We start from the raw sequence: 14,703 nt of genomic DNA, 5'->3' as shown, positions 1-14,703 counted from the left end.
CGGAGAGCATTTCACTGGCAATCTGACTTGGGGGGTTTGTCAGTCTCTCAACAGTAGCAAAAAGAGTGCGAGTGTTGTTTAAGTTACTGTTTATAAGGTTTGAGAAGAATGACTGTCTAGCTTTGCCTAGTTCCACATTGAAAGCACGAAGGCTGTCTTTATATATGCTATAGTGGATTTCAAGTTTCGTCTTCCGCCACATCCGTTCTGCTTTTCTGCATTGTCTTTTCATACTCTGAACTGCTGTTGATTTTCTCCAAGCTGATTTCTGTCTGCCAGTCTTCTTGCTGACTTTCAAAGGAGCAATGTCATCAATAACATTCTTAACTTTTGAGTTAAAGGAATCAAGGAGAAGATCAACAGAGTCTGCAGAAATGCTTGGTGTTAAAGATATAGCCTCCATAAATAGCACACTAGTGTTTTCGTTAATGCATCTCTTTCTGACAGAGACAGATCTAGATTCAGTGGTAGCAGAGATCAATATATCAAAGACAATACAGAAGTGATCAGATAGTGCTACGTCCTTAATAACAATGGGTGAAATGTTTAGACCTCTACTGATGATTAAATCTAGAGTATGTCCACGATTGTGTGTGGGTTCATGCACATGCTGAATCAGGTCACAAGTGTTTAAAACAGTTATAATTTCTTTTGTAGTTTTGTTTTCTGCATTATCTATGTGAATATTAAAATCCCCTGCAATAGCAAAACAGTCAAACTCTGAGGAAATCATTGATAGCATTTCTGTGAACTCTTCAGCAAAGGCTGGAGAGTATTTTGGAGGCCTGTAAATAATGATAAACAGAATGCGTGGAGCACCTTTTAACACAATCCCTAGATATTCAAAAGACAAGTACTGATAGCGCAACAGCATGAACTTCTGTGTGAATTTGCATGATAAAATACTGACAGCCACAAAGATTCAGTACATAACTATTCACCAGAATTATATACTGGATGATGCATTCATAAAGAGCTCTCAGTCTCATCTTCAGCAACACAAATGCACAATTAATTTTTAAGCACAATAATTCATGAGATAAAAAACTAGCCGTTTTTGTTGATGAAAAGCCTATCTGAGTATTATTAAACTTTAAACCAATGAAGATAATACAGGGTTTAAAACAAGCTTGATGCATATCATTTAACTTAGTTATAAGACAGATGATTTAAAACTGACAGTGAAAAGCTGCTTGATGAGCTGTGCACTGTGGAAATGGGAAACAAATTAGAAACTTTTTTTTTTTTGCTCCAGAATATCTTACAATGAAAAAATCTAGCATGCTGATGGGATGATTTTTGTGCAGCTAGAAGAATATGATAATGGAAAAACGTAGCATATGTAACATAACTTTTTACTAAGTTATGTTAAATTATATAAAACAAAGCATGTAGAGACTTCAAGCTGCAGTGATTTGGTTGGTTAAGTGTAGTCAGGTATGAGATATGCAAAATACAGGTGTGTGATGTATATAGGCTACTTAACAACTGCCAATTGGATATTAGACACAGAAATATAACTTGTACAATTTTAAAATACCTTTTATAGGTTTAGTATTGATTAATTGAATTATAGATTTTATAGATTCATTGAATTATACATTATGTTCTTTAGGAGGTGATGCTGTTTCATATTTTGATGACACATTATATTAATATTTTAACACCTTTTAAAGCAAAATAAATGTACTGTTTTTTATGTATTTATTTATTTATTCCCCCAGATATTTACACTTCTCGGTTTAATCGGCTTGTGTCTGACTGTCAGGTCTACCATTCACACCATTTGGAAGGGCTTAAAAGAAAGGCACCCATCCATTTATGATATTCACAGGTAAAATAATTTTTGTTCTTTGGATATTTATAGGCCTACTTTGTAAACTTTTTAAACAATGGCCATTTAAGCTACAGTTAGACATAGCCCAAAACAAAAATGAAAGTCATTTTTTCATAGTTTTGATCACGACAAAAGTTTATTATTAATAATAATAATAATAACACAATAATAAAGAATTTTAATGCAGATTATGTTTTTTATTGTAGTGTTCTAAAGGTCATTTGTTATTTTGTATGTTATTATTATTTTGTATTGGCCTATTGTGTTATTTATTATAAAAATTGTATTTAAACAAAAGTAACTGACCACTTAGAATGCAAACCTTTCCATTAATAATAATAATATTAATAAGCAATTTTTAATAGTTTTATTTCTGCTTTTTGACACAATAACTAAATGAATCAGACTACAACAATAAAACCACCTGTATTATATTCTTTTGTAACAACGAGGCTGAGCCCGAGTTAGAATGCATATGCGGAGGTTTATTAAAAACAGATTTGGTTATTATTAGTAGTAGTATTGTTGGCATAAATAATAATAATAATAATAAGAACAGTAGTAAAAAAAGTAATAATATGCAGAAGCAACTTTTATTCATTTTATTTCTGCTTTTAGAGAAAATAACTAGTTATTAATATTATTATTATTAATATTAATGCTACCAATAAAGAATCAAATGCATATGTTTTTATTGTTGTAGTCTAATGATGACTAGTTATTGCTTCCAAAAAAAATAGCATTATATAAGTCAATCTTTAGTTTATAATCAATTATAAACTAAAGATGTTTATAAATAAGCAGTTTGTGTTGAATTATAGCAGTAGTTTGATAGGATTTCAACTAAAGAATGTTTGAGGAATGTCACCACAGTGCTGCTGTGCAAGAACTGTACACATGGCATTAGAATAGTGGTCCAAAATAAATCTCATGAGTTTGTTAGGCCATTCAGAACTTTAATAAGCTCCTCAAAAACATGAGCAACAAACACCCTCAATTAATCAAGATGGGTTGTTCGCCTGACTAAAAGTGATGTGCTGTTCAGTGATGGCTGGCTAATGCAAACATCAAGCAGAAGCCAGAAACATAAGAGAAATGCCCTTTCTACATCAACAGCTGACTCACCGGAGGACGAGTGCCTCTCCGGGCCTCGGCTTTAACATTACTCGCCTTGTTGAGAGAACGAGCAAACTGTTAGCGTTGTGTAGTGTGCTGTTCTTTACCCCTGAAGACACTCGGGCAAGAAACACAGTGCCCACTCAAGCATGGACTAGAAAAAGTGTAGACAGATTGCTGGATACCAGATGTGTCTGTTTTAGTGCTGTAGAGCACTTCGATGACTGTGTGCAGGGATACAGATGTACTGTACGCCTAATACACACACACACACACTCGTGCTTTAAACTAAAATGACAGAACATTTCCAGATGGATTGTACAGTATTTACACGAAACCATGTAAACAGGATGTTTGGGTGGATTTTTGTGCTTGTTTTTTGTGTTTGTGATGTGGCCTTGTTTGCAGGTTCTCTGTTTAGTTTAATGGTCACAGTAGGCTGATTAATTTAATGGGAAGATGTATAAGATGGCAACAGTTTTCTGAAGGAATTGACTGAGAAAAACACCATTGTTTCATCATCTTAATAACAATCCTTAGGACTGACAGATAATTTTCATCTCAGCTTAGTTTTTCTTAAAAAGTTGAAGGATAATTAATCTGTTAGATTGAATATAATGGTGTATCTGTTTAGCTTTCATGCATGTTGGCAATGCAAGTTAGGGCACATAGATGATTGATTTCCACTGCAAATCTGTTTAAAGGGTTTGTAGAAAGTGATACATCCTCATTAAATCTGATTTGTTTGTTCATACTACTCAATATCCAGTCAAACATGATCTCATATACACTTCTTTTCAAAAGTTTGGGGTCAGTATGATTTTTTATTTAAAATTTTATTTGGAAGAAATTAATAATTTTATTCAGCAAGGATGCATTAAATTGATCAAAAGTGACAGTAAAGACATTTGTAACATTACAAAAGATTTATATTTTGAATAAATGTTGATCTTTCTGTTCATGAAAGAATCCTGAATCATAATTTCCACAAAAATATTAAGCAGCACAACTGTTTTCAACATTGATAATAATAAGAATTGTTTCTTGAGCAGCAAACAAGCATATTAGAATGATTTCTGAAGGATCATGTGACACTGAATACCTGATTAATGATGCTGAAAATTCAGCTTTGCATCACAGGAATAAATGACATTTTAAAATGTTTTACAATTGAAAACAGTTATTTTAAATTGGAGTAATTTTTCACAATATTGCTGTTTTTATTGTGTTTATGTAGCCTTGGTGAGGGTAGGAGACTTCTTTAAAAAAAAAAAATCTTACTGACCCCAGACTTTTGAACTGTATAGTATAGATTTCTTTCTGAGACACATTCCAAAATAATTGGATAATGAAATATAGAATTGGATAATGAAATATAGAATATAACTCAGTCTTGTACTACAACACAAAATCTATGCTCTACTAGTAAATGGTTATTTATCAAAATACCTGCTTGTGCCGTCTGGTTGTGTTGCTTAGAGAATGTGAGCGTGGGAGTTCAAAATCCCACACTGAAGAATATAAAAAATCAGCATGGTAATGTCTGACACATCATGACTGAGTCTCTGAGCAATCAGACATAATTAAATGTCAAAAGAAAGCGAATAGTAGACATGTTAGATCATTGCAGAGCTCATTGCTAATTTTTATGCATTCTTTATCTTTACAGGAAAACCAACCTTGCATTTTCACCCGAAACTGAAGGATCCATCATCTGTACCTGAAGTTTTGCCATTTATCATGATCTGTGATGTGATTGGAGAGCCATCTCAAAGGATTACCAGACAAATGCACCAGGTGAATAATGATTCGTCCTGGCACTGGTCTGCATCACTAATTTCCGCTCTCTACAAACTTCAGCAGAGTGCCTCATTTGCATTCGTAGCCTTGCATAATGAATATGCAAAAAAGGCTGAATCAGGCCAACTACTTGGACATCTCGTGTCATAATACGCAACACTGTTTGATGTTTGTTTCCCATTTAATTTCAAATGTACTGCTGATGGAGAGGAAGTTAGGGGGCAGAAATGATGCTGCATTATTCATCATCAAAACATAGCTGTATTCAGGAAAACACTGCATTAAGATGTAGAAATAGTGAGAAATACTGAAACCCTCCATTAGACGATATCAGCAAACCATACATAAATTTATAAAATCTACAACCATACATAAATGAATAAACTCTAACACTAAGGAGGTTGCTCAGCCACTCAACCAAGTTTAAAACAAATATATAGAGACCACACACATACATATATATAATTTTATAATTTATGCATTTAGCAGACACTTTTATCCAAAGCGATTTACAGGCTATACATTTTTTGCCAGTATGTGTGTTCCCTGGGAATAGAACCCACGACCTTTTGCGCTGCTAACGCAATGCTCTACCACTGAGCCAGAGGAACATATATATATATTTGACCCCCTGCCAAATTATTACCCCCCTCGTTGAAGTTGCTAACTGACTGCCTAACCCCTACCAGTTCTAGAGGCGTAATAATAATCTGGAGGGGGGTCAGAATTGGGCACAACACCGGCACCACTGGGGCCCCTCTCAACCCGGGGCTTAAGCCCAGGAAGGCCATGCATTAATGCGGCCCAGACTGTAGGAATGGTGTTATTTGGAAGGTGAGCTGTATTGGATTTCTGCCTGACATATTGTTTGGTGTTGAGGCCAAATAATTCAATTTTAATCTCATCTGCCTCAGAATCTTCAAGGTGTGTTTTGGCAAAGCTCAGTCGTGACTGCATGTGGCCTTTCTTGAGAAGTGGCTTTTTTCTTGCAACCCTCCCATACAAGCCACATTTGTGGAGAATTTGTGATATTTTTGTCACATGCACGCAATGACCGCTCTTTGTCATAAATTCCTGCAGCTGCTTCAGAGTTGCTGTAAGCCTCTTGGTCGCCTCTCTGACCAGTTTCCTCCTGGCTCTTTCATCCAGTTTGGAGAGACGTCCTGATCCATGTTGGGTCTGTGTTCTACCAAATACCTAGGGGTCATATGATGCTATTCTAAAGCTCATTATTTTGTGTATTTGGTGTAACAGAATATGTTGACATGCTTTAATGTTCAAAAAACACATTATTTTTCAAATAATGTACATTATTGTAGTTCCTCTATGCCCCGCCTCTCTCAAACGTGTCATTTTCTACAAAGCCCCTCGTTCCGACAAGCACAGTCTGCTCTGATTGGCCAGCTGACCCAGTGCATTGTGATTGGCCGAACACCACAAGCACGCCTCGGAAATGTAACGCCCTTTTCCATAATCGCCAGCTTCAGCTTTCAACATAAATGTAAAGACAGTACACAATGTCCTTAGTTTTACCATCAGTTTAAGCCCGAAAGGGAAACAGAGTCGCGTGACAGACACAGTGATGTACAGATCTTCTTTATGCACCAAGAGCTTGTAACACTCCAAAAGAAAAGGAAAAATAGAAATCGCATCATATGACCCCTTTAATAATAGACTTCACTGTGCTTCTAGTCATTGATAAAGCCTTTTTTTGTCTCCATCTCCTGACTTGTTCCTGTCCACAACTTTATCCTGGAGATCTTTTGACAGTGCCTTGCCACCCATAGTTGATTGTTTGCTTCAGTTGCACTACCAAGGACTGAAATGCTGCAGGAAAGCTCTTTTCATACTGAGCAAATCAAAATAAGCACAGCACACACACGACACGTTACTCTGCGCTGCGCAAAACTCCGCATTTGAACAGTCAATAGCAAATACTTAAACTATTAAGAAAACATACTTAAAGTAGCTGATTCAGAAGCGCCAGATTGTCATAGCAAAGTCGGAATTGACCTATTTTTTTTTTAGAATTAGCCTTTGCGCAGCCAGCCGTGTAGGCTACTCTCCTAGGTTCACAAAAGTGTTGTCCATAAAATGCGTTGCTCAAATTCGAACATCTGGGTTGTGCTGTTCTGTTGTAAATAAATCTTAACCAATGATTCCTCATTGCATCTACTTTCAGAAGGCCAAATAAAGTGCTTTTGCTTTCGCACTGAAACACACAGCGTAAAGGGTTAAGCTTTAACCCTTTGTGTGTGTGTGTGTGTGTGTGTGTGTGTATGTGTGTGCATTAAAAATAAACAAATACAAATAAATTATATCTATATATCTATCTATTTCTATATACTCGTAATATATATATGAATTTTGTAATATTATGTTATTGTTGCTCATGTTGTTTTTTTAGGTCATTTGTTTTTTGTGTAATAACAGACTGTTTTTTTATTTATTTATGAAGTAGCCTTGTAATAAGTGAGAAAATGTATAATGAAATCTCTTACATAACAGCTCTTATCCATTTCATAATGCAGTGGCAATAGTTAGAGGAGAAAAGAACAAGTGAATCATCTCTTTAGTAGTAAATGATACAGTCCTCTGCAGCTGCTTTATATTCGTGGTGGATGTGTGTGTTTAGTTGCAGGTATTGCTCGGCTCTTGGCACTGGCTCCAGGTTCTGCCGGAGAGTGTTCACTCTTATCAGGCTAGCTCATCCTTTACAGCGAGCAGTCCACAGACCTTGTGTTTCGGCCATGTAGCGTCCGGACCAATCAAAAACACAATTTTTGATTTGATTTAACAAATCAGATCATGCAGATTTATGCTACAGGCTCTGTGTAGAGTTGTACAGTAAGAAAGTTATTTCCCTTAACCAGGAAATTAACGTTCTTAGAATTGACAGACAGTTGACCCTGAGAGGTCAAGTAAATATCTACAGCGGATCTAAATATTTATAATTAATTATAACTAGTTATGATTAATTATTCATATTTCCCCATGAGCTGATTCGCTACAGCCATAAATCACACATCTATGAGATCGACCCTTTTTCCTTCCGTTCTGCCTAAACCCTTTGGTACATGACGCTGTATTGGCTTATTAAGGACAGCAGAAGCTGATTTGATTAGATGGCTGCTGTCCGTAGGGAGCTGTATAACAAAAAACCCTTGTCAGTTTAGTGTTCTACAGAAACAAAATGAGGAGAGTGTGTGTTCGTGCTGCCATGAGTCTTGTGGATGGTTGCCAGGGCATTGCTATGTTGTCGCTAATGTGTTCTGACGGGTTGCTAGGGTGTAAGTGGATCTGCACAGTATATTGGTTATTTACAGTCAAGATGTTTTTATTCAGTCAGTATCAGTCGATATTGGATTTTTAATTGTGCATGCTCATTTTCAATTAGGGATGGGCGATACCACTAATTTTGTTTTCGAAACTGATACTTTCAAAGGCCAGTATCGTCGATATCGATACATAGTATGAAAAATAATTATCGAATTAATCATCATATTAGCTGGAAGCTTAATATCGGTTTATCCCTATTACTTTTCAGCATTGAAAATGATTAATTTTGGTTCTTATTTTTTACACAGCATGAAAATTAATTATTTATTTAATTATCATAATTATTGCCTGGAAGTTTAATATTAGTTTATTCTAATTGCTTTTCAGCATTTAAAATTAAGTTTACTTTTTATTTATTAGTTATCAGTCATAGCATTAACATTAAGTATCTATTTAGTTATCATATTGGCTGAAATTTTAATATTGGTGCATCCATATCGCTAAGGACTTTTTTCCCCACTTACAGCATTTAAAACAATTTTTAATTTTTTTGTTACCAGTTATTGCATGAAAATTAATTGTAAAATTGGTTGGAATTATAATATCGGTGCATCCCTATTGCTGAGGCCTTTTTTTCCAATTATTATTGTTTTGATGCATGCCATGGGAGTGATAGTTTAGAAATAATTTGAGGAATCATTCATGTGTGCACCATGAACGTTGTTAGATAGATGAGTTATGAGTTTAATACTTAAGGTTAGCGATTTGAACAAACCTAACTGTTCCTGCAATGGCAATAGTGATGCTTGCCTTAGAAAGCACTATTAAGTAAAAGAAACAGAAGGAAATGGTTTAGAAAGAGTGACTGTATTGATTTTGTTTCACTCTGAAGCTGTTCGGTACCACTGTGTGGAGAGGACATGTGAGGAAATGGCTTGTGATAAACGACGTCCTACAAAAGAGTCGAAAAAGAAGTTATAGTTTCAGTGCTCACAGAATAAAACAGTGGTGCATTCAGCACATTTCTCCTGGCTCCAATCACGAGGGCGACGGCGCAATAATACCTGTGTGCGATTTTCCTCCGTTGGCTCCGATGAAGAAGTCTAATGAGCACAGCAGACAAATGTTCCTCCTGTGCTTAATTATCCTCCTGTGTAATAATTATCGCTGTTAATTGTCAGGCACAGCACAAACAGTCCCAATTCTCCAAAAAATTAAACAAGATAAAACACTGAGTTGAATTTAACCGTACTGTACTTTAAAGGAAACCTGCAATTGTTCATCACTCTGGGGAAAATCTAATTACACTTTTATATATTTTTATGGGTCATGTGGGTCATGTGGTCCATGTAAACAATTAAATAATTTATTATTATTATTATTATTGAAAAAATTAAGCCTATTATTTTTTGGGACCATTAAGATTTTTTTTCCAATGTAACATTATTTTTCTCCTAAATTCTATTTACCATTGTGCATTCTGATGTTTTTTTTTTTTTTTTTTTGCAATACTTATTTTTTTACAATGGTGATTTTTATTAGAAGACCTTAATAAACTTACTGTGTCACTACGGCTTGGATATTAATCCTGATGTGATTCTGATTCACTCGCAGTTTGATTCTGAATTTGATTCAATTCCAATTTATTTTGGTATATTTCATATATCATCTTTTTTATTTTTATTTATTTATTTTTTTTTTTTACATATGAAAGAAATGATTTCTCTGCTAATAATGTAAATGATACAGAGGCAGTGTTTCAGACTGATTTGAACCAGTAACTCGTTATTTTTTGTTAAAAAATTAGAAGAACCAGTTAATTTAAAGAACTGGCTCATAACAATAATTCATCTTGGGAATCTGGCTTCACAATTTAAATATACTGTTTTTGGGTGAATGAAGTATTTAATAAAGAATACATTAATTACATTGTTTTTTATTACAAAAAATGAAAACGTTTTTTAATTAAAATTGGAAAAGTAAATAATTTTGTTGCACACTTGAAGAGGGCAACAAGCGTTTAATCAGCTAGCATTTTCGCGATCATATACAGATCCCGCCACAGCTCCGTACAACACAGTCTCATAAAACATCGCGTGAACTACTACTAACTCTTCTCTTTTCTCTTTCAGGTCTACTCTGGGGGTTCTCCATCTGGCTACTGCCACCCACTGGACACCCATCACCTAGCTGTGAGTATGCAAAAAATGTGCGCTGAATAATTGAACATGAAATTTAAGGGGGTCTGAATACTTTCCGTACCCACTGTATGTTAAAATGCACAAAGTGGTCCTTAAAAGTTTTATTTTCTTTATACACAGTATAATATCTGTATATAATTTAATAATTTCTTTCTTTTGATTCTGAGGTGAAATATGACCCTGAACATAGTCTTTACTGTTTTCAAAGTTGAAATGTCTGTCCATTTGCTTCAGACCAGACACAAGTCTGTCTGGCCAAAAGTCTTGTAGTTACATAAGCATGTTAAATTACAGCCCACTGTAAATCTCGGTCAAAGTCTTCATTTCATCCAGATCTCCTTTTTCCTCATTAGTAAAAGTCACACAGTTAATTATTTCCCTCGCACCCTCCTCTTTCATATGCAGATGAGGTGCTATTCTGCCACACAGAAGGCTTTAATAATGCTTTAATAATGCATTCACTTGGATTGGGGAGCTGGTGTCCCATTTTCTGTTACTGGACAGAATGTGCGATCCGTGACAGCTTGCACAAATGCTCTTCCTTTCCTAGAGTCTGATCAGAAAAGGGTTTGGGAATAGGCTAAACTGTGACTGGAGTCGATCCTCCCGCAGATGTTTCCCAATTTCATTCATCAGTTTGGTGCTTGCGCAGTGCTAAAGCCCGAGGCAGATACGTCAATGTGAACCACGCGCATCAATCCTCTTAAAGGCCAGGGAGGCTTGTGGCCGTGGCAGGCTCCAGCCCTGTCCGCTGAGAGTTAGTTTTCAAGTTGTCATGGGCATATTCTTTAAATTACAGCCCTGCTTTATATCATCCCCATTAGGTCGAGGCACTGCAAACGTCACTGTGAGATTTATTCCACTCTCGCTTTCTGTCAAAAATCATAACAGCAGCCGCATGTAACCCATCGCTTACACGGCTTCATCACTGTCCACTCTAGGAAACCAATAGCTTTCGCTTTTTATACTCCTCACAAAAAGAGCCGTCTCACGTAATGGACTGAAACAAGTGTCCTAGCCTTCAGGCCTTCTCTGGAGGTATAGGTGACAGTTCCCTTTAAATAGACATAAAAGTTGGTTGTTGCTTGTGCCACTGGGTTTCACTGTTGTCAGAGGGAGTTGTGTGATTTCAGGGTCAGGCTTTGAGGGAAAAACGTGAGGAGAGGAAACTTTGCCATTTGTGACAAGGGCATGTGAGGACTTGGGCTTTAATAGGCTATAATGAGTTGTTTACCAAGTGTCATTTTTAACTCAAGGTTAAAGGCAGAGTAAGTGATTTCTGGTAGCCAATGTTGATATTTGAAAACACCAAAACAAACACGGCCCTACCCCAAAAGGGTCTTGCCCCTATTTTGATAGCTCTGCCCCACATATACGTACGCAACCCAGGCAACGATTAGTTCTGTGAAACAAAGCAAAACCAATGTTACACCGTGTCTACGGACGTGAGCGGCGCGGCGCAACAAATCCCGACAGAAAACTGCTGCCGGGTTCTATTTATGACGTGCTGACACAAATTTCAAATGGTTTTCAACGGTCGTTTGATCGCGTCCAGTGTAGTCAGACTTTAGCTGTTGTAGACACGGTGTTACTCACCTACTGAGAAGAAACATAGCAACCTCGGCGTCCGATCGCAGGCCTCCGCTCCTTGAGTTCTCTCCAGCGCTGGAAAGCTGATCCGATATTTTCACGGGTCCTACTTCTTGCCTTATCTTTCCGCAGACGTTTTCCTCTTTTGTTTTTTTATCCGCCATCTCTATCTTTCTGTCGCTCGGCTCGGCTAATGTCCGTCCCATGCACTGAACGCGCTCTCCTCCACATCACGAGTAGACACGCCCCTTATTGCTGATTGGCTACAAGTTTGTTTTGCGATTCGGCCCGAATCAGTTTTCTAAAGTGTTTTTGAAAAATCACATACCCTGCCTTTAATGTTATCTTAGGATGTGTCTCAGTTAATTTTTCTAAGGTCTTCTGCACATTTGTTTGCAGAGACTGCTGTGCCATTATTTAAATGAAAATTTTCCACTGTGGGTTATAATAAATATTATCTGATAAACAGCATGCAAATTTGCCAGAGAATTAGCATATTTATAAGTTTAATAACATCTATTGAACCATCTGTGTAAATGTTCCCAAGTAAATTAGGGTGTATTCTTCTGAAATATATTACAGAAAAATATGGAATTGCCATTAGACACTTTTTCTCTTAGAGTTAAACCGAAAACGGCACCTAAAAGTTTCTGCAACTGCAAAGACATGAATATTTAATGAGGTTAGCATTGAGGCAGTTTATGATTGGTTGTCTGTTGCTTAAATCTAACAAAGCCAGTCAAGAACATGGCTAGATTGTATTTCACCATAAAATCAAAGGTAAGAAATAATCAAACTGTTATTAAAGAAGACGAATCCTAATTTTTGGACCATTATGGTTTTTATATTGTGACATTGTCCCCCAAAATTCTCATTACCATAATGCAAAAAAGTAATTCATATTACTTGGTTTTCATTTAAATGAGGTATTTATACATAATTATAATATTTGTTGTACAGCTCTTAATTTATGCTAATTAATTAGATTTTTTGACATTAATAGCAATATAATGTGACCTAGATATGTTTTTTTAATAGGTCTCATGAGATTTGCAATCGAAGTATGACCAGGGCAAAAATTGAAAATGGTTATCATTTACTCACCCTCATGTCATTACAAAACTGTGTGTGCACAAAACACAAAATAATTTTGAAGAATGTTGGGAACCAAACAACGTTGGAGCCCATTGACTTTTATTTTAATACTGACCAAAAAAAAAAAAACACTTCTAGCATTTCTTCATATTTTTTATATTTCACAGAAGAAAGTAAGTCACACAGGTTTGGAACGACATGTGGGTGAGTAAATGATGATGATAATTTTTTTTGGGTGAACTATCCCTTTAACACAGGGTAATAATAGCCTTGAAAAAAAAGCAGGATTTAAGATAGTGTGATGAAGCATGAGCAGTCGAGTGCTTAAAAATAGTCAGCAACTATCAGTTAACTGCTTCATCATGTTCTTTATATGTTCCACCTTTTGTTCTGTGAATGACTAACACAAAAATCAACACAAAAATTCCCCCGCGTGCAATAACATCTCTGTAATGACTGATTGGGAATAGGATCCAATCCATCAAACAGAGAAGTAATCTCAGAGTGACAGGAGCAGTTCCACTCTGCGCAGTCTATCGGATTTATGGAAATGCTTCTCAATGTAATGCACAACTGCTGACCTGCCCTGGCAGAACGACCCGTCCAATACTTTTCAACTCAATGAGATCCTGAGACTCAGAGACTGTGGGGAACAAAAGGCTCATCAGCTGCAAGCCCTCTAACATATAATTGCATAATAGCGATGCTGTAATCTGGTTGCAGTTGGAAAGGAACATTTATTGACATGTTTCATTATGTAAAGCACATTCATTACTACATTACGGTTTTGTTATAGGATTATTTCACCTAAAAATAACAGTTATGCCATCATTTACTTACTCTCATGTTGTTCCAAACCCTCATGATGACAAAAATAGAAATTAATGCATGTACTATTGCTCTTTTCCATACAATTATAAATGAATAGGGACTGGAGCTTTCAGACTTCAGAAAGCAATCAAAAGCTCTATAAAAGTGGTCCATACGATTTGTGTTCCATAAGTCTTCTGAAGCCATATGATAGCTTTGTGTGAGAAACCATGCATAATTTGCACAATATTAAAAATTCATGCTTTTCACAGGTTTGGGAAAACATGAGGGTGAGTACCATAATTTTCATTTTTGGATGAACTGTTGATTTAAGGAAACTCTTATTGAAAGTCTTAGTCTTTATTTAAATACCTTGAATAGTGATTTTAAAAAGTCTAGCAGAAAAGTAAGATGAATATAAGCCCTTATTATTTGGTTTGAAATGTAATAAAATTATAGCTGATAAGAAAGTGATTCATCCTTTCAATTGTGAACATGTTCAAATGTCAAGAAGCAAATGTCTCTCCAGTCGTTTCAGGATCTGCAGCCTACGCACTCGCTCCCCTGGACATTTAATAACCACGTTAACGTGCTTGTTCTAGCACCTTCTTTCTTTTGCAGCCGTTACATAAAGTCGTTTCCTGGAGTTTTTCTTGAGGCTGAATGAAATAAATTAGAGCTGGGCAGTGTGATGGTATATACCGACGATAGAAATGACTCCCAGCAGGTCAAAGCATTCTCATAGGACACTCTGACACAAGGATGCACCTTCTTCTTCTGCCTCAGGGTCAATGGTCAGAGTCTGCACAACAGACCATCAGGTGAGACAGTCAGGGGTTTGAAGGAGTTAAATGAGGACCGCCAAGGCTTCGAGCCCAGCGCTGATCAGCACTCAGTGATGCAGGAGGAGGAGGAAGAGGAAGGAGGAGCGAGCAGAGCAGCTGAGCCTTTCTGCTTTCAGTCTCTCGTCAGCGT

This window comes from Sinocyclocheilus rhinocerous, unplaced genomic scaffold (assembly GCF_001515625.1).
Source record: "Sinocyclocheilus rhinocerous isolate Xijiao unplaced genomic scaffold, SAMN03320098_v1.1 scaffold714, whole genome shotgun sequence".
NCBI classification, from domain to species: domain Eukaryota; kingdom Metazoa; phylum Chordata; class Actinopteri; order Cypriniformes; family Cyprinidae; genus Sinocyclocheilus; species Sinocyclocheilus rhinocerous.
The sequence above is the reverse complement of the archived record's forward strand: the minus strand, read 5'-3'. Positions refer to the sequence as shown.